This window comes from Salvelinus fontinalis, chromosome 12 (assembly GCF_029448725.1).
Source record: "Salvelinus fontinalis isolate EN_2023a chromosome 12, ASM2944872v1, whole genome shotgun sequence".
Lineage (NCBI taxonomy): Eukaryota > Metazoa > Chordata > Actinopteri > Salmoniformes > Salmonidae > Salvelinus > Salvelinus fontinalis.
The window spans coordinates 47,670,198-47,689,695 of record NC_074676.1 but is presented as its reverse complement, the minus strand read 5'-3'; the positions used below and the strand labels follow the sequence as shown (position 1 = coordinate 47,689,695).

Below are 19,498 nucleotides of genomic sequence, written 5' to 3'. Positions count from 1 at the left end.
GTACAAAACATTAGGAACACCTTCCTAATATTGAGTTGCACCCCCTTTTGTCCGTTCATCAGGGTATGGACTACAAGGTGTCGAAAGCGTTCCACAGGGATGCTGGCCCATGATGACTCCAATGTCTCCCACATGTGTCAAGTTGGCTGGATGTCCTTTGGGTGGTGGACCATTCTTGAGTGTGAAAAACCCAGCAGCATTGCTGTTCTTGACACACTCAAACCAGTGCGCCTGGCACCTACTACCAAACTCCGTTGAAAGGCACTTCAATATTTTGTCTTGCCCATTCACCCTCTGAATTGGCCACACATACACAATCAATGTCTCAATTGTCTCAAGACTTAAAAATCCTTCTTTAACATGTCTCCTCCCCTTCATTTACACTGACTGAAGTGGATTCAACAAGCGTTCATAGATTTCACCTGGTCAGTCTATACCATGTAAAGAACAAGTGTTGATAATGTTTTCTACACTCAGTGTATAACTTTGTATGTTGTATTGTCACATACACTGGATAGGTGCAGTGAAAAAACAGATTCTCTCACCTTGTCGCCTTGGGTACTCGAACCAGCGACCTTTCAGTTACTGGCCCAACGCTCTAACCGCTAGGCTACCTGCCACCTTATACAGTGGGCTCCAAAATTACTGGCACCCCTGACTGGCAATACACAAACAATACTTAAAAAAATATAAACAATATAATTATAGAGATAAACTCAAAATACCAACATGTGACAAATACTGTACTTTATTAATGTTTCAATGGAACCAACCAAATCATAACATTTATTTTGTATTAAATAATTGTAACCAAAATCAAGGTTTCATAATTATTGGCACTCCTCATTTAGTACTTAGTATAACCACCTCTGGCAAGGATAACAGCATAGAGTCTTTTCCTGTAATGTTTGACAAGGTTAAGGAACATATTTGGAAGGATTTTGAACCATTCCTCTATGCAGATCCTTTCAAGATCCTTCACATTCTTGGGATTTGCGCTTATCAACTGCCCTATTCCACTCAGCCCACAGGTTTTCGATTGGATTTTTGTCCAGAGACTGAGATGGCCATGGCAGAACATTGATTTTGATGTCACAGAACCATTTCTGTGTCGATCTTGAGATATGTTTCGGGTCATGGTCTTGTTGGAAAGTCCACCTACGGCCAAGTCCCAGTCTTCTGGCAGAGGCAACCAGATTGTCAGCCAAAATTGCCTGATACTTGGTAGAATTCATAATGCCATCAATCTTAACCAGTGCCCCTTGGACCTCTGGAATTAAAACAGCCCCAAAACATCACTGATCCCCCTCATATTTCACCGTGGGTTTGAGGTGCCTCTCCTTGTATGCATCTCTGTTTCGACGCCAAACATGCCGAATCTGACCAAAACGTTCAATTTTGGTCTCATCTGACCAGAGCACCTTCTTCCAGTCATAATTTAAATGACGTTTGGCAAACTCCAAGTGCTTGCGTCTGTGTCTTGGGGTCAGAAAGGGATTTCTTCTGGCAACCCTTCCAAAGAGCCTGTGGTTGTGGAGGTGGCATCTGATGGTGCTTTTTGAAACCTGGTGACCCCAAGACGCCACCAAGGCTTGCAATTCTTTCACAGTGATTCTTGGGGATTTTGGTGCTTCGCTCACCATCCTCCTCCCTATCCTGGGGGGCAAAATGCATTTGCGTCCTCTACCTGTGAGGTTTACAACTGTTCCATATCTTTTGAATTTTTAAATATTTGTCCTGACAGTGCTCAGTGGTATATTCAATCGTTTGTGGATCTTCTTGTAGCCATTACCAGATTTATAAAGGTCTACGACCATCTGTCTCTTTGAACTGCCGGTCTTTTGTTTTCTTCATGGTGTTGGATGACAGCAGGATATTGTATGTGTTTTACCTCATTTTTATACCCTAGTGAAACAGGAAGTGAATGTAATGGCTCAATATAGTTCCTTAAGACTTAGATAAACTTAAATAAGTGGAATTTAATGTGTGGCTGTTATTTACAATAATCTTTAAGGGTGCCATTAATTGTGAAACCTTGATTTGGAGGACATTGATTTTTTTTTAAATTATTTTGGTTGGTTCCATTGAAACATTAATAAATACAGTATTTCTCACATGTTGGTATTTTGAATTTCTCTATAATTATATTGTTTATATTTGTTTAAGCATTGTTTGTGCATTGCCATTAAGCGTTGCCAGTAATTTTGGAGCCCACTGTATATAGTCGTAGCTTCAGTCATGTCAATAAGATCCTCCTCTCCACCCTCTCATGGCTGGGCATCTCAGGCTCTACACACTCCTGGATTGCATCCTACCTGGCAGGCCGCTCCTACCAGGTGACGTGGAGAGGATCTGTGTCTGCACTGGGGCTGTTGCGGTGACTTTTACCGGTCACGAGTCATGAAGGCAGTCAAATTCCACGTGACCGTTTAGTCACGCTAATTAGGCTTCTCCAAGCTCTGATGCTGCTGATGGTCATTAGTAGCCTACCAAACTTGCTAACTACCTGGTACTCAGCACTCTATTGTCCCTCTAACATCAATGCAAATGTGTTTGAAAATCTAAATCAAACACTTAATGAGAGCCCATGAGCTCATGTTGCTAAACATTTCTATAGGCTATGCAATTGTGTTAGAAAACAGGGTGATGGCCTATTAAAAAGAGTACCCATCAGCTTTCTATAGGCTAGGCCTACTATATTTATTCTCTACGTTCCTAATAGTTTAGCACATTGATTCTCTTTACAACAGGAGTATAGCTTACCTCGCTGGCATGAAAATTAATCACAGGAAAAGGGTCCTCCATTCGCTATTTAAGTGCATAGATGACATGTATTTTTTCCCCTGCCACGATACAGGTGCATGATAATGGTCCATTCTAAATCAAAACAAATTCCACATATTATTTAGTAAACAATACCGGTCAAATGTTTTAGAACACCTACTCAAATGGGGGGAGGGGTGGTGAAATTGTCAGGGAATTGGGATGGCGGAATTGCATGGCTGAAAGGCTGTGGAGGAAGAATAAAAGATAGTCTACCTTCAAAGTCTACCTTCAAAGTGCCATTGAATTGGAGCGATGATGCATTATTCATCTCCATCTCAGGGCAGTATGATGTACTTTCCAGCTTTTTCCTCATGTATTATTACTCAAGCACTGTCCTTTAAGAGATGTGGACCGTGTTCGTCTCGTCGCAGGACATCAGACAAACGAGGGGCTACAAACTTGTTTAACATTCAGCTCAATTTCACACCTGAAAATATTGCTGTCAGTCTCTCCTCTGCCTTTAGCAAAGCGAAGCGCACGCCTTTGTCGACAAAAGACCAGTTCCTTGGTGCACTTAAGGATATTTCAAAGCATAAGATAGGAGAAATATTTATTCTCGGATAAGAATAAGATAGATTTTGCCTGACTGACGCAGATGAAGCTCTGACAAAAAAAACAGGTGGACAGATGAAATCTCTGACCACCTGGATACAGAAGATGAAATTGTGTTTGTGAGATAACATTGGTATTGCTGAGAATTTGACAAGCATTTTCCATTTTAAAGTATGGTGGTGTAAGCCTCTGCTATGAGGGTGAAATGGTTGCTACAAAGATAGTGCGTTGTAGGCAGGAGGACCTGTCAAGAACTTTGATACATCAAAAGCTAAATTGGAGTTGAGAGACGTCTCGCTCTCCCCCTGATGTTGACTGCTGATATAGGCATAGGGAAGTTCCATTTCAAACTGTATACTGGGCCATACGGTTGACACCATTTCTTAAGTAGTATTTGACTTCCTTGCTGCCTCCCTTCAGGATATTGAGCATCTGTTGCTGAATCTTATCCTCATTTCATCATCTAAGTCAAGGCCTTGCAGACATGGAGCATGTAGCAGAAAGGCTGGCTGATGGTAGTACCGTGACAGGTTCATTGGCAACATAACATGCTCTAAAAGAAAAAAATAATTGATCGTTTTGGAAAGTAGCCAGTCGTATACATTCATAGTCAATCCAAAGCCTCAACATATCGTTTTCACTGGCAGGTAGAAGGACTGAGGAAGACTGACTATCAACAGTCTAAATCTTACCAATTCCATTTCAATTAGCTAACCTCATTTCTGAGGGAAATGAGAAAATATGAGAACAGGTTTACATGTGTTAAACTATCTTGCTTACCACAATCTGTAAATTTCCATTCCCCTTCAGTCCTGACAACCACTAGCAATGGAAGTCTCACATTGCCACCTATTGGAGAAGAGTTACTTCACTATCATTCAGCCCAGAGGAAATCAAATCACAACAATGAGTCACTGAGTAGGCAAACGGACTGATCAACAAATCATAATGAGTTGTAATCAATTGAATAATCAATTGAAAGAGGCCGACCATCAGTCATATTTCTTGCACAATTCAACTCACATGCAATCTGTTCAATTTGTTCTCAGAATAGTTAAGACGCCTTGTATTGCTCCCATGATAACATTCCATTCAACAAAAATCTGACTCGGAGAGGAGTAGATGTCAGTGTTTCATAGCTCTACACGTCTTCTTGATTAAATACTCAAACTCGGTAAACCAGTTTATTACTCTCCCTGCCAACGATCAAAGTAGTAATCACATTTTCCCCCTGAGATGAACAGATCTGAAACACCTTAGAAATATTCAGATCCTAAGGGCTTGTGATCAAAATTACAATTGGGTTTCGGTCCCCTGTTTGTAAAAGGTTCAGAGAATGCAGTAGAACCTATTTCTCGATTTCTCAAGTTGGCAAGCACAAAATTGGATAATGTCACAGCGGATAGACTGTTAACATGGCACAAAATGCATCAGAGTCACTGTTACAAGCCCAGTCTAACCAAATTTCACCTGTCACTTCAAAAGCAAGGTGCGTCCAATTGTGAGTCAGTGTAATGTAGTAATGTAATTACTACATTGAGAGAACAATTCCATTTGCCCACAGTAACTTGACGACAGGTGTTAAAGACACTAATTCTGGCAGAGGTTTGAAAGCATTTCTGGCAGCTGATTTTAAACCTTCCTGCAAAAGTCTCTCCCCTAGTAAAAGAAAACTCAAATAATCCTGATGAAGTCTAAAGTAAACTAAATGTAACATATCTGCATTAACATCTAACTGAAATTCTGATACCTAAGGACAATATTCTGTAGCACTTTAGTTGAACTTTCCATCTTATGGCCTACATAAACTAGCTAGTTGGCATTAATTAGGGGACCTAAATGGCTTGCCAAATCAGTTGTCATAAACTGACATCAGCTGCCATGACAAGTTATGAAATCTGTTATGTAGACCCTATCACCGAGGGTTCAAGTACAATGTTAGCAAATACTCTGTGTTACAGTGAGCAGAATCCAGTGAAAAAGCTGTTTGTACCTGGCCAGACTCCAGACCAGTGTCAGGTTGTCTTTGCCTCCTGAGATAAAATGGCTGCTGTCGTCAGTGAAGCGATGGCAGGTCAGGTCTTGGTAATGGCGATTCAAGATGGCTAGCAAATTCCCAGTGGAAACCTGGAATGACAATAATTACATTATCATTAACATCAAATACTTCTTAATCTAGAGTAGATGACAAGCTCATTCTATCACTGTATGACCATGTATTTCACTGACTAACGGAATATTGCCTTAAAGTCATGCTGTTACAATAGAAATTTTGAAAAAAAAGAGAAACCCCACCTTTACTTCGAAAAAAAAAAGGTACTTAGCTGAACATAACTTGTGTTTGTTTATCGATGCGTAAAACAGAGATGGCGAGGAAATCAAACAGAAAATTAAGTATTTACACAGTCATTAAATATGTGAATAAAATTACATTTCATGAGAGTAGTAATCTCACGTCTCATCATTAAAAAAAACAGGCCATAATGAGGGCATAAACAGCCGCTTGGAACTGGTGAGGCAAAGATGGCCTGATTGCCGATATGCTGCCTAACAGCATCAACAGCAGCAACTAAAAGGCAATTCCACGCTAAGAGAATGATGCCGAGACTGATTTTTCACTTTAAAATGTATGCCAAACAAAAACCACTGATTAAAATGTATGTCAAACTGTGCAAAGTCTCTGCATCTTTCGGTTACTGTGGAATTGCCCTAAGATCAAACGTTAGGCCCAACTGTACCTTCCTGACAACTCAAGTCAGGACCATTAATTCTATCCTCAAAGTAGTACTGAGGCATTTAGAAGAAGATTATGCATTAGGGATGTAACATTTAGCGATACACTCATATCTTAAACATTTGATGGTATCATCTGTGGGACACCAAACCAATCCAAATGTAGCATGCGTCGGTCAGAAATTAGATTCAAATGTTACGAATCACTGGCTCACTAAAATGTTTTGCTCAAATGACTTTCTACCTTCTAAAGATACCTCTCATCTTTTGAGATCACTGCGTCCTCTACTTCAGTGTCGAACTAAGCATGTAATTGTGTTGACAGTCATTGATCTACAAGTCAATTTGCATGCCGAACCACCCCAGGTAATATCAGTAGCCTAGTCAAACTGCGAGCACTGGAGCACTAGAGGTCAACCGATTATGATTTTTCAACGCTGATACCGATTATTGGAGGACCAAAAAAATACGATACCGATTAATCAGACGATTTTTTATTTTTTAATAATGACAATTACAGCAATACTGAATGAACACTTATTTTAACTTAATACATCAATAAAATCAATTTAACCTCAAATAAATAATGAAACATGTTCAATTTGGTTCAAATAATGCAAAAACAAAGTGTTGAAGAAAGTAAAAGTGCAATATGTGCCATGTAAAAAAGCTAACATTTAAGTTCCTTGCTCAGAACATATGAAAGCTGGTGGTTCCTTTTAACATGAGTCTTCAATATTCCCAGGTAAGAAGTTTTAGGTTGTAGTTATTATAGAAATTATAAGACTATTTATCTCTATACGATTTGTATTTCATATACATTTGACTATTGGATGTCCTTATAGGCACTTTAGTATAGCCAGTGTAACAGTATAGCTTCTGTCCCTCTCCTCGCCCCTACCTGGGCTCGAACCAGGAACACATCGACAACAGCCACCCTCGAAGCAGCATTACCCATGCAGAGCAAGGGGAACAACTACTCCAAGTCTCAGAGTGAGTGACGTTTGAAACGCTATTAGCGCGCACCCAGCTAACTAGCTAGCCATTTCACATCGGTTACACCAGCCTAATCTTAGGAGTTGATAGGCTTGAAGTCAGAAACAGCGCAATAGCTGCTGGCAAACGCACGAAAGTGCTGTTTGAATGAATGCTTACGAGCCTGCTGCTGCCTACCATCGCTCAGTCAGACTGCTCTATCAAATCATAGACTTAAACTATCATTTCGAAAACAAAACGTTTATTCTTTCAGTGAAATAAGGAACCATTCCGTATTTTATCTAACGGATGGCATCCCTAAGTCTAAATATTGCTGTTACATTGTACAACCTTCAATGTTATGTCATAATTATGTACAATTCTGGCAAATTAATTACGGCCTTTGTTAGGATTAAATGGACTTCACACAGTTCGCAATGAGCCAGGCGGCCCAAACTGCTGCATATACCCTGACTGCTTGCACGGAACGCAAGAGAAGTGACACAATTTCCCTAATTATAGGAAATTCATGTTAGCAGGGAATATTAACTAAATATGCAGGTTTAAAAATATATACTTGTGTATTGATTTTAAAGAAAGGCATTGATGTTTATGGTTAGGTACATTGGTGCAACGACAGTGCTTTTTTCGCAAATGCACTTGTTAAATCATCACCGTTTGTCAAAGTATGCGCATCGATTATATGTAACGCAGGACACGCTAGATAAACTAGTAATATCATCAACCATGTGTAGTTAACTAGTGATTATGTTAAAATGGATTGTTTTTTATAAGATAAGTTTAATGCTAGCTAGAAACTTACATTGGCTTCTTGCTGCCCTCGCGTAACAGGTAGTCAGCCTGCCATGCATGCTCCTCGTGGAGTGCAATGGTTAGAGCGTTGGACTAGTAACCGGAAGGTTGCAAAAGCAAATCCCAGAGTTGACAAGGTAAAAATCTGTTGTTCTGCCCATGGACAAGGCAGTTAACCCACCGTTCCTAGGCAGTCATTGAAAATAAGAATGTGTTCTTAACTGATTTGCCTAGTTAAATAAAAGGTGTAAAACATTATTTTTTTTCAATATAATATAAAAATACATTTCTTTTTTCATTTACATTAAAAAATATTTATATATATTTTATTTTAAAGAAATAAATAGGCAAATCGGTGTCCAAAAATACTGAATACCGATTATGAAAACTTGAAAATCAGCTCTAATTAAATCGGCCATTCCGATTAATCGGTCGACCTCTAGCACAGACCAACGAGGTAGGCCTATTCCTGATCGGCGCATCACCGTCAGCATTCAAACATTTGTAAAATGGCTTGTGCAATATTAGTTGAGTGACAACCATTGTAATTTGCTAGATATATATATATATATATTTATCAAATGCGCTGTTGAAAGGGTGTTTTAACAGAATAAAAGTAACCTAAACTACAGGAAGAGACAAATCTAATCCAGGGTGGGAAATTGACTTGGCTGGTGGATGCCCAATATTTACCAGCCAAAAGAACACAGAACATCAGACAGACAGACAGTAGTGGATACCAAATCAAATCAAATTTTATTCGTCACATACACATGGTTAGCAGATGTTAATGTGAGTGTAGCGAAATGCTTGTGCTTCTAGTTCCGACAATGCAGTAATAACCAACGAGTAATCTAACCTAACAATCCCACAACTACTACCTTATACACACACAAGTGTAAAGGGATAAAGAATATGTACATAAAGATATATGAATGAGTGATGATACAGAACGGCATAGGCAAGATGCAGTAGATGGTACCGAGTGCAGTATATACATATGAGATGAGTAATGTAGGGTATGTAAACATACAAGTGCATAGTTTAAAGTGGCTAGTGATACATGTATTACATAAAGATGGCAAGATGCAGTAGATGATATAGAGTACAGTATATACATATGTAACAGTATAACTTTAGTTCGTCCCCTCGCACTGACCTAGGCCGCGAACCAGGGACCCTCTGCACACATCAACAACAGTCACCCACGAAGCGTCGTTACCCATCGCTCCACAAAAGCTGTGGCTAGTTTTTGTTACCTACCCTCACCACCTGGGGGTTGCCTGTCAGGAAGTCCAGTACCCAGTTGCACAGGGCGGGGTCGAGACCCAGGGTCTCAAGCTTGATGATGAGTTTGGAGGGTACTATGGTGTTAAATGCTGAGCTGTAGTCGATGAACAGCATTCTCACATAGGTATTCCTCTTGTCCAGATGGGTTAGGGCAGTGTGGTTGCGATTGCGTCGTCTGTGGACCTATTGGGGCGGTAAGCAAATTGGAGTGGGTCTAGGGTGTCAGGTAGGGTGGAGGTGATATGGTCCTTGACTAGTCTCTCAAAGCACTTCATGATGACGGAAGTGAGTGCTCCGAGGCGGTAGTCGTTTAGCTCAGTTACCATAGCTTTCTTGGGAACAGGAACAATGGTGGCCCTCTTGATGCATGTGGGAACAGCAGACTGGGATAAGGATTGATTGAATATGTCCGTAAACACACCAGCCAGCTGGTCTGCGCATGCTCTGAGGATACGGCTGGGGATGCCGTCTGGGCCTGCAACCTTGCGAGGGTTAACACGTTTAAATGTTTTACCCACCTCGGCTGCAGTGAAGGAGAGTCCGCAGGTTTTGGTAGGGAGTGTTCTAGAGCTGTTCCAGCGGTCTCCATCTTTCTCTCCATTGTTTGAAACAAATATAAAACCTATGCTGTACCCCACCCTGCTTTCACCACTGTAGCATTGAGATGATCTCCTACATAGCTGACAAACAGAAATATATATCATTCTTTAACTGTGGGCTTTGGATTGGGGGGTGGAGGGGGCAGGGGACTGTTCCCAAATGCTCTGTGTGACCACCCGCAAAAAGTGGCAGCATTTGGCTGGTGTTAATTTCCCAACCCGCTCTCATTTGGATATAAAATGTAGATCAGGGCTTACATTAGACTTTATTTTGATTGTTCGGGTTTCACCATCAGCAATAGTTTTAGTAGTTTTGCTTGAAACAATCAGTATACAGTGCATTCGGAAAATATTCAAACCCTTGACTTTTTCCACATTGTTACATTACAGGCTTATTCTAAAATGGATTATATGAATCATTTTCCTCATCAATCTACACACAATAACATTCCAGATTAAAAGTGTGTTCAGGAGGGGAACAAAAAAAGCTAACTGACAGTGGGGTGGTAGTTTCCCTTATGGCTCAGTTCAGGTGCCTATATACCCCATAGACATAATTTACACACACACGTCCGCCCCAACAGATCCACCTCAGAGGCCCAGCTCATGAGTTCAATCAGCAGAAGATTTTAATTTAGAATTTAAATGTGTTAATGCATCGAATCGTATTGCATGGAACCAAAACGCACCAATTCGTTTCTCTAATCAAACCGAATCAGTGACAAATGAAAATTCTCTTAACATTTAAACTGCAATTTTATCATTTAAACATCTATTTTCTTTATCATAAAATTATTTGAATTCACAATTCAGATGTGGTTCTCTGTATGACCGCTGGGGGGCAATGCAGTTCAATCTACTGCAGCCCATCACAAGTTATCACAGCCACAAAGTCAAAGCCCTCCTATTTCTACAATTTCTCTTTTTAAAATGTAATTTTAAACCTAACCTTATGCCTAACTCTAACCTTAAATTAATAATATTGGTTTACATACATTTTTACGATATAGCTAATTTTGACTTTGTGGCTGTAGTAACTAGTGGAAACCCTACCAGACGGCAGCACACTTTACTGCTGTCCCCCACCCACTCAGCAACGATAGTATTAATGCCATTTTAGGGTCTGGGTTGTGTACCTCTCTTCCAGGTTGTCAATATGTACTTCATGTCCCACTTCTCATCAATGTGATGGCTAGTTACAATGATGTATGACAATCTGTTAACTCCACGTATAGTGTTTGAGAGCTCGCACTGTGTACATGCAGAGCAATCGTCGCACAATTTCTCCATCAGGGCTGTCACGGTTTTTCAACATGACATCTGGTTCTAGTTATGCCCTTAGGGTACTGAAGCTGACATACTCCACCAGACAATGGCTGCATATCCACTACAATAATTTCTGTAATCATCGCTTTGATTTTTCACTGTAGCTCCATTACACCTCGCAAAGTTTGCATTTCATCACCTCACTTTAACTTCTCAAAGTAGCCTATTGCCAGAGATGACTTTGCTGCTGTCGCTTCCCGGTCCCACTCTCTGGCCTTTTCCAACTGTTAGTGAAGATGACTTGCGGAGCGCCTATAACGGTGGAAAATAATTTGAAAGATGCATATCGCCTCCTACTAATGTTACATTGTTGCATAAGGTATTTGTTTAATATACACTGCTCAAAAAAATAAAGTGAACATTAAAATAACAGATCCTAGATCTGAATGAATTAAATATTCTTATTAAATACTTTTCTCTTTACATAGTTGAATGTACTGACAACAAAATCACACAAAAATGATCAATGGAAATCAAATTTATCAACCCATGGAGGTCTGGATTTGGAGTCACACTCAAAATGAAAGTGGAAAACCACACTACAGGCTGATCCAACTTTGATGTAATGTCCTTAAAACAAGTCAAAATGAGGCTCAGTAGTGTGTGTGGCCTCCACGTGCCTGTATGACCTCCCTACAACGCCTGGACATGCTCCTGATGAGGTGGCGGATGGTCTCCTGAGGGATCTCCTCCCAGATCTGGACTAAAGCATCCGCCAACTCCTGGACAGTCTGTGGTGCAACGTGGCGTTGGTGGATGGAGCAAGACATGATGTCCCAGATGTGCTCAATTGGATTCAGGTCTGGGGAACGGACGGGCCAGTCCATAGCATCAATGCCTTCCTCTTGCAGGAACTGCTGACACACTCCAGCCACATGAGGTCTAGCATTGTCTTGCATTAGGAGGAACCCAGGGCCAACCGCACCAGCATATGGTCTCACAAGGGGTCTGAGGATCTCATCTCGGTACCTAATGGCACCTTGTGCTTATGGATAGTATGAAAATAGTTAGTATACCAAACGTTTCCGGATGCCGTACTAAATTCGCCAAAATATGAGGTATACACTAGGAGGACACTATTTTCGTACTTTAGGGCCCATAATGCAATTCTTCAGGAAATTGTCGTGGCTTCACGGCATTCGAAGTACAACGAGAGCGGATACAAATTCATTGCTTTAACCAATTATGACAAATGTTAAGAAAATGTTGAGCAATGTAAAGTAATTACTTTTCAAATAAGTTACCTTACACGTTATATTGGTTGACAATGTTAGCTACGCTGTCCTTACGAACCACATAGCGTATCATTACAGCAGCATTAGGTACCGGTATGTTGTTAGCTAAGTTATATTAACTAACTACCCAAATGGTAGTCTTTTTTAAAATATTTGTATTATTATTATTTATTATTTATTTTATTAACAACAAGTCAATACAGAAAGTACATAAGGGAACACAAGTATATATAGATTATATATAATGGACAATTGAGCTAGGGGGTACAATATCACATTACAATTACACAAGGACCTTAAAACCTGTTATGGCTGCAGGGGGCGTATTGAGTAGCCAGATAAAATGTGCCCATTTCAAACGGCGTCATACTCAATTCTTGCTCGTACAATATGCATATTATTATTACAATTGGATAGAAAACACTCTCTAGTTTCTAAAACCGTTTGAATTATTTCTCTGAGTGAAACAGAACTCCTTCTGCAGCACTTTTCCTGACCAGGAAGTGAAATGTCAGAAATCGATGCTCTGTTCAACTGCATGCCTATACATGGGCGTGATACGTAAGAGTCTACAAACACTTCCTACGCCTTCCCCTGGTTGTTAAGATGCGGTGAGAGAAGAAATTTCGTGTCTATCTTGGTCTGAGGTAGAATAAAAGGTCTTTGTTTGACGTGACCGTCCATATCCTGTTTCTGGAGCGCGCGAAAGAGGACATGGATATGGCTTCTGTTTAGCTGTCGTTATGAACGACGAACATCTCCGTCTTAGATTTTATTTGATACATGTCACCATATCATCGTAACGTATGTTTTTTCAATATAGTTTAATCAGATTATTGAAATTTCTTCTGGAGTTTTGCCGTGTTCCGTTCTCTAACTTTGTTGACTTTGGAGTGATCCGTGCCACTTGGCAAGTGCTCATGCTAAATGAAGAGGGATATTTGCCGTTCCAGATCAAAACAACGACTGTTCTGGACAAAGGACACCTTATCCAACATTCTGACGGAAGATCACCAAAAGTAAGAAACATTTTATGATGCTATTTCTAATATCTGTCGTGCATGTTGACTGGTCGTGGGCGCCCAAGTGTTTCTGGCTATTGTGGCTATGCTAATATCACGCTACATTTTGTTTGCGCTGTAAAACATTTAATAAATCGGAAATATTGTCTAGAATCACAAGATGCCTGTCTTTCAATTGCTGTACACTATGTATTTTTCAGAAATGTTTTATGATGAGTAATTAGGTATTTGACGTTGGTGTCTGTAAATATTATGGCTGCTTTCGGTGCAATTTCTGATTGTAGCTGAAATGTAAACTATGATTTATACCTGAAATATGCACATTTTTTGAAAAAAAAACATGCTATACAATAAATATGTTATCAGACTGTCATCTGATGAGGTTGTTTCTTGGTTAGTGGCTATTTTTATCTTTATTTGGCCGAATTTGTGATAGCTACTGATGGAGTCATAAACTGATGGAGTAAGAATATTGGTGTCTTTTGCTAACGTGTTTAGCTAATAGATTTACATATTGTGTCTTCCCTGTAAAACATTTTAAAAATCGGACATGTTGGCTTGATTCACAAGATGTGCACCTTTCATCTGGTGTCTTGGACTTGTTAATGTGTGAAAGTTAAATATTTAAAAAATATATATTTTGAATTTCGCGCCCTGCACTTGAGCTGGATGTTGTCATAAGTGTACCGGTGTCGGGCTGCACCCCAAACAGGTTAAGGGACATACATGAACTTACAATTCTAACAGCTTGTTTGTTAGTAGAGTATTTAAATGTCTTAAAATACAGTTCAATTTCTTTTTGTAGGGTAAGAAAATGTGTTTTTTTTGTTAGTAAATTTACATTTGTGTATATGAAATTTGGCCAAAAGAATAATGAAGTTAATTACATAAAAATGTTTCAGCTTATTTTTATCGTATGCAAAGAGTCCAAGCAGTACATCTCTCCACAATAATGTAAAATCTTCATAACTGTGTTCAATTATAAATCTACTGATGTCTTGCCACAGTTTTCTTACATGTATACAATGCCAAAAAAGATGCAACACTGTTTCTGGGTGGTCATTACAAAAGGAGCAATTTGAATTTATGTTTTCCTTAAACTTCTTCATATAGTGGTTGGCAGGATAATATTTATGAATAATTTTAAAGGAAACCTCCTTAATTTTGTTAACCAGTAGGTATGTGTGTGGCAACATCCAAACTTTTTTCCAACAGATATTATCAATAAATCCATTCCAATAAGGCATGACATAAGGTATAGATACAATATCCTGCTGAAACAAGGTTTGTATCGCTCTGTTGTTGAATGGGCCAAAAGAGAAACAAATCTTTCCTACTGATGAGTCAAAAGGGTCAATAGAAGGTAGGCTCTGAGGGTCAGGTCTTGACACGTTCCTGAATAACAGAGCAACACCTGAGGGAATGGCGTCTAAAACAATTGCAAAATCTTTAGGTGTTACAGGGACCTTGTAAAGAGATAAGAATTCCTTCTAACTGAGTAAAAGACCCTCTGCATTTACCAGTTGGCTCACCAATAGGATATTATTTTGGAACCAATATTCTAAAAACAAAGAAGTATTTTTATACAATATATCCTGATTATTCCATATATAATATCTGTGTGGAGAAAAATTGTGTTTATAAATTAAGGACCATGACAAGAAAACCTGCCGATGAAAGGCAGAAAGTTTCACTGGAATTTTGTCAATATTATAATTGCACAACAACATGAAGTTAAGGCCACCAAATGTAGAGAAGACATGATGAGGAATACAATTCCAGATAGAAGTGGGTCTTCTTAGGAATTGTTTTATCCAATTGATCTTAAAAGTATTATTTAAAGTAGTAAAGTCCAGAAAATTCAGTCCACCATTCTCATAAGTGTTCATTACAACAGTTTTCCTAATGTTCCCAAATGGTATAGTCGTCGGGTGTTCTCAATGGACATTCGGGTGCTTTCGGAAGTTCGCTCTGGCTATCTACTCCGATTTCAGCGCACTCTCGTCAGTGTACCAGAGCGCAGAATAATGCATTTACGAGCGCTCAACACCGGTTGAAAATGGCCGGTGTCAGTAAGCGTCGGCAAAAATAGCGTAATTAAATTGTTGCCAGCAGCACAGTTAGTCCCCTACGCTCTGGATAACATAAACTGCCTAACGAGCTCTGATAGGGCGAGTAAAGTAGTAGCTAGCAAGCTAGTTAGCGTGGGTGCTTGACTCCCGTTGTAACTTGGTCAGAACGTTCAAATCAACCCTACTCCTCCGCCCGAACGTAGTGTGAGCTCCGAAAGCGAAACGCTCTGAATTCACAAACCAACAATGCGCTGAATTTACGAGCGCACTCTTGCACTCCAGATTGAATTGAACACACCCGAGGTCGTAAAATATATCTAGTAAATGTGTTATGCTAACTAGCTAGCAAGAGTTTGCATAGCAACTACATCAACTTCCGGTAGACAGTCTAAGAGCTAGTACCCTCAACTGAATTTGAAAACTGAAAGCATACTATTCGTTTACAGTATAACATTACTAAAATGAATAGTATGTCGTATATACTCATTAAATATGTAGTATACTTGTATGTGTAATCGAACACAGCTTAGGACTCCCATCTACAACCGGAAGTGACTTTTCGTAGGTTAGGAGAGCATGTGTTAACCCTAAGTGGCGTGTTTTTAGAGAATCTCTTGTTCTAACGAAGCCATTACTCACTCAATTTCGGCTGATTCCAACTTCTGGAGGTCACAGTGGGGCAACAATATTTGGCTTTCCCATGGATCTGAACGCTCCGCTGGTGTCACTACAATGAAAAATACCTTTGGTGGTAATATTCTACACTCGGAATGTGACCCCTTTGGTCACTTTATTTGTCTTTTGAACAGTTACAATGACATTACGCTCATTACTGTAAACTTCTATGGGTACAACACCAAACATGAGAATGATGAATTGTTTGAATCTATAGAGAAACATATACTTCATTGGTTATCTAAATTTCCCAATTCGTTATTATTGATAGGAGGGGACTTTAACATTACTATAGATTATTCAACTGATAGATGGCCCCCAGGTAGACCAACCAATCAGAATTTGGGTTTAATACTTTTTATGGAAAAGTTTGATCTTACTGATATATGGAGAGAGGTTTCCGGCCGGTAGATCATTCATTTGGAGTAACAAAACAGGTTCCAGACAATCAAGAATAGATTTTTGGCTTATATCCAAATGTATTGATAGTGAGTGTGTTACTACAAATATCTGTACTACTCCCCTCACAGACCATAGGGCCAGTTACATTGATATCAAAATATTTACCCCTGATACTAACCTTGGCAGAGCATCCTACTGGAAGCTAAATAGCCCAATATTAAATAATGATATAGCTAAATTTGAGGTTAAAGATCTGCTCTCACACTTTTAGGAAAGGGCTTGTGAAGAAAAATTTTATTGCCAGAACTGGGAGCTCTTTAAATTTGAGGTGTCCAAATACCTTAGAAAATATGGTAGTAATCTTGCTAAGACCAGAAGAGCTGAGAAGGAAAAGGTGATCATTAAGATAACTTCCCTTTCTCAGAGGTCCCCAGCCGGCCTCTCGGGGGAGGAGAAGATGGAACTAATTGAGTTACAAAATAAACTGGATAATATATATAGATTAAAAGCAGAAGGAGCCTTTATTAGATCTAGGAAAATATGGATTGAGGGAGAACAGAATTCATCCTATTTCTTTAGACTTGAGAAATTTCACTCTAAAAATAACACTATCCATAAATTAAACATTGATAGTGTTATTAGATGACCAAAAATTAAATCGCTAAATACTGTAGCAATTTTTACAGAAAATTGTATAGCTCTACGTACTGTCAGGAATCCACAGATATCACTGAATAATGTTCACTCTATCAGTGATATAGAATCTAAACAGTGTGATGAACCCATCAAAGTTGAAGAGATTATAGAGTCTATCAAACATCTAAAGAACAATAAATCACCAGGTGTTGATGGAATTACATCAGAATTTTACAAATGATTTTCTGAACAAATAGCTCTCTTCCTATTTGAAGTCTTTTTAGAGAGTATTAAAAACAATGTTCTCCCTCCTACAATGAGTCAGGGGTTAATAACACTGATACCTAAGCCTAAAAAAGAAGTGCTGCTCATCGATAACTGGTGTCCAATTTGTCTTCTTAATAATGACTATAAGATATTAGCCTTACTACTTGCAAAAATAATTAAAGAAGTCCTGGATGCAATCATTGATGAAACACAGTCTGGCTTCATGAGGAACAGACATATTTCTAACAATATCAGACTAGTATTAGACATACTTGACTACTCAGACCTAATAACTGAGGATAGCTTCATATTATTTTTAGATTTTTATAAAGCATTTGACACAGTAGAGCATCAGTTTCTCTTCCACTCCCTTGAGAGACTTGGCTTTGGGGATTTTTTCTGTAAGACTATTAAGACTCTATGCAAATGGTAACAGCTCTATCAAATTGAAATATGGCACCTGTCGTGGTAATTTCCTGTATTACTAAATGGAAAGAGTTTACAAACCACACACAAGTCAGAGTTATATTTTAAACTCCATCTTTAATTATATGAGCTTCACCATAGCCCTTTGACTCTCAGATCAATTCAGTGTCTATAAATGAATTCTCTGAGAGTCCTTACAAAATAATTCTTAGTATCTTTTATAGCCAAGATACGCCCCTCTCAACTCACATGACGAACCACAGATCTTAGAAACTTCACAAAGGGCCTTTTACTTGAAAGAGGAGTATCCCATAGCCAGATAGCATTAGCTATAAATTATCGTTCAGTTTGATCTCTTAGACGAGGTTCTACTTCCTGTTCTTGGTACTTCATATTACCAAAACATTACCTCATCCAATGGCATATATCAATTGTCAATTCTAGATACCCCCATCTCAAATACAACCCACCCCTGGACAAGCTCCCTGAGGGGAGTGAGCCTCTAGGTCATATACTATGAAAGATAAGTTTCAACATCAGAGGGGACATACAATGGTTCCAGACACTGCCATACTCCTCCCCACAATGGGAAAAGGAGGGTATGACTGGCATACAGACATAGTGGAGCCCTTCACATGGTTTCACACATATATTCACATATATTCATTATGAAGATTATATATTCATTATGTTCAAACCTGACTTCTCCCTTTCTGATATTCTGCACATTACCAGACATGAAAAAGACAAGCCTGACCTCTCCCCTCTCTGGGCCCCAAGTGACTTTTCCCTAGAGGAGAAAGGAAAATGCAACTGCCAACAGTATAGTCCAAAAGAAGACATTCTAATGACAAGTATAAAATAAATTATACATCTTATTTATCTATGTTACCTAACTAATTCTGATTCAGCTACGACACACCTCACCTAGATTTGAGTTAAAGAGAGAAATTAGGCAAGGTTGTCCTATCTCCCCGTACCTGTTTTTATTAATCACCCAACTTCTTGCAAATTCTTTAAATAATAGTCCTGTACAAGGTATTTCCATAGCTGGTAAATAAATTATTATAAGCCAGCTGGCTGATGATACTACACTTTTTCTGAAAGACACTAACCAAATTCCCATATCGATCAATGTGATACAATCCTTTTCCAAAGCGTCTGGTCTATACCTTAACATTAATAAATGTGAACTCATAGCTGTCAAAGATTGTGTGACACCTTCATATTATGGTATTCCAGTAAAAGAAGAACTTACATATTTTGGCATAACCATTACAAAGGATCAGAAGTCTAGAGGCTTACTAAATTTTAACCCTCTTATTAAAAATACCCAGAAGAAGCTAAATCAATGGCTACAGAGGGACTTATCTTTAAAAGGTAGAGTCCTATTAACCAAGGCCGAAGGCATCTCTAGACTAACATATGGCGCTCTATCTTTATATCTTGACAGTAAAATAAGCAAGGAGATAGACCAGATGCTTTTCAACTTTCTTTGGAGAAACCGTACCCATTACATTAGGAAAACTATTGGAATGAACAATTATGAGAATGGTGGACTGAATTTTCTGGACTTTACTACTTTAAATAATACTTTTAAGATCAATTGGATAAAACAATTCCTAAGAAGACCCACTTCTATCTGGAAT

General features: G+C 39.0%; 1 pseudogene; it reads right to left on the bottom strand.

The window, feature by feature from the left end:
- LOC129866572 (WD repeat-containing protein 18-like) overlaps positions 1 to 19,498 on the bottom strand; it is a 110,154-nt pseudogene that overhangs the window by 87,319 nt on the left and 3,337 nt on the right.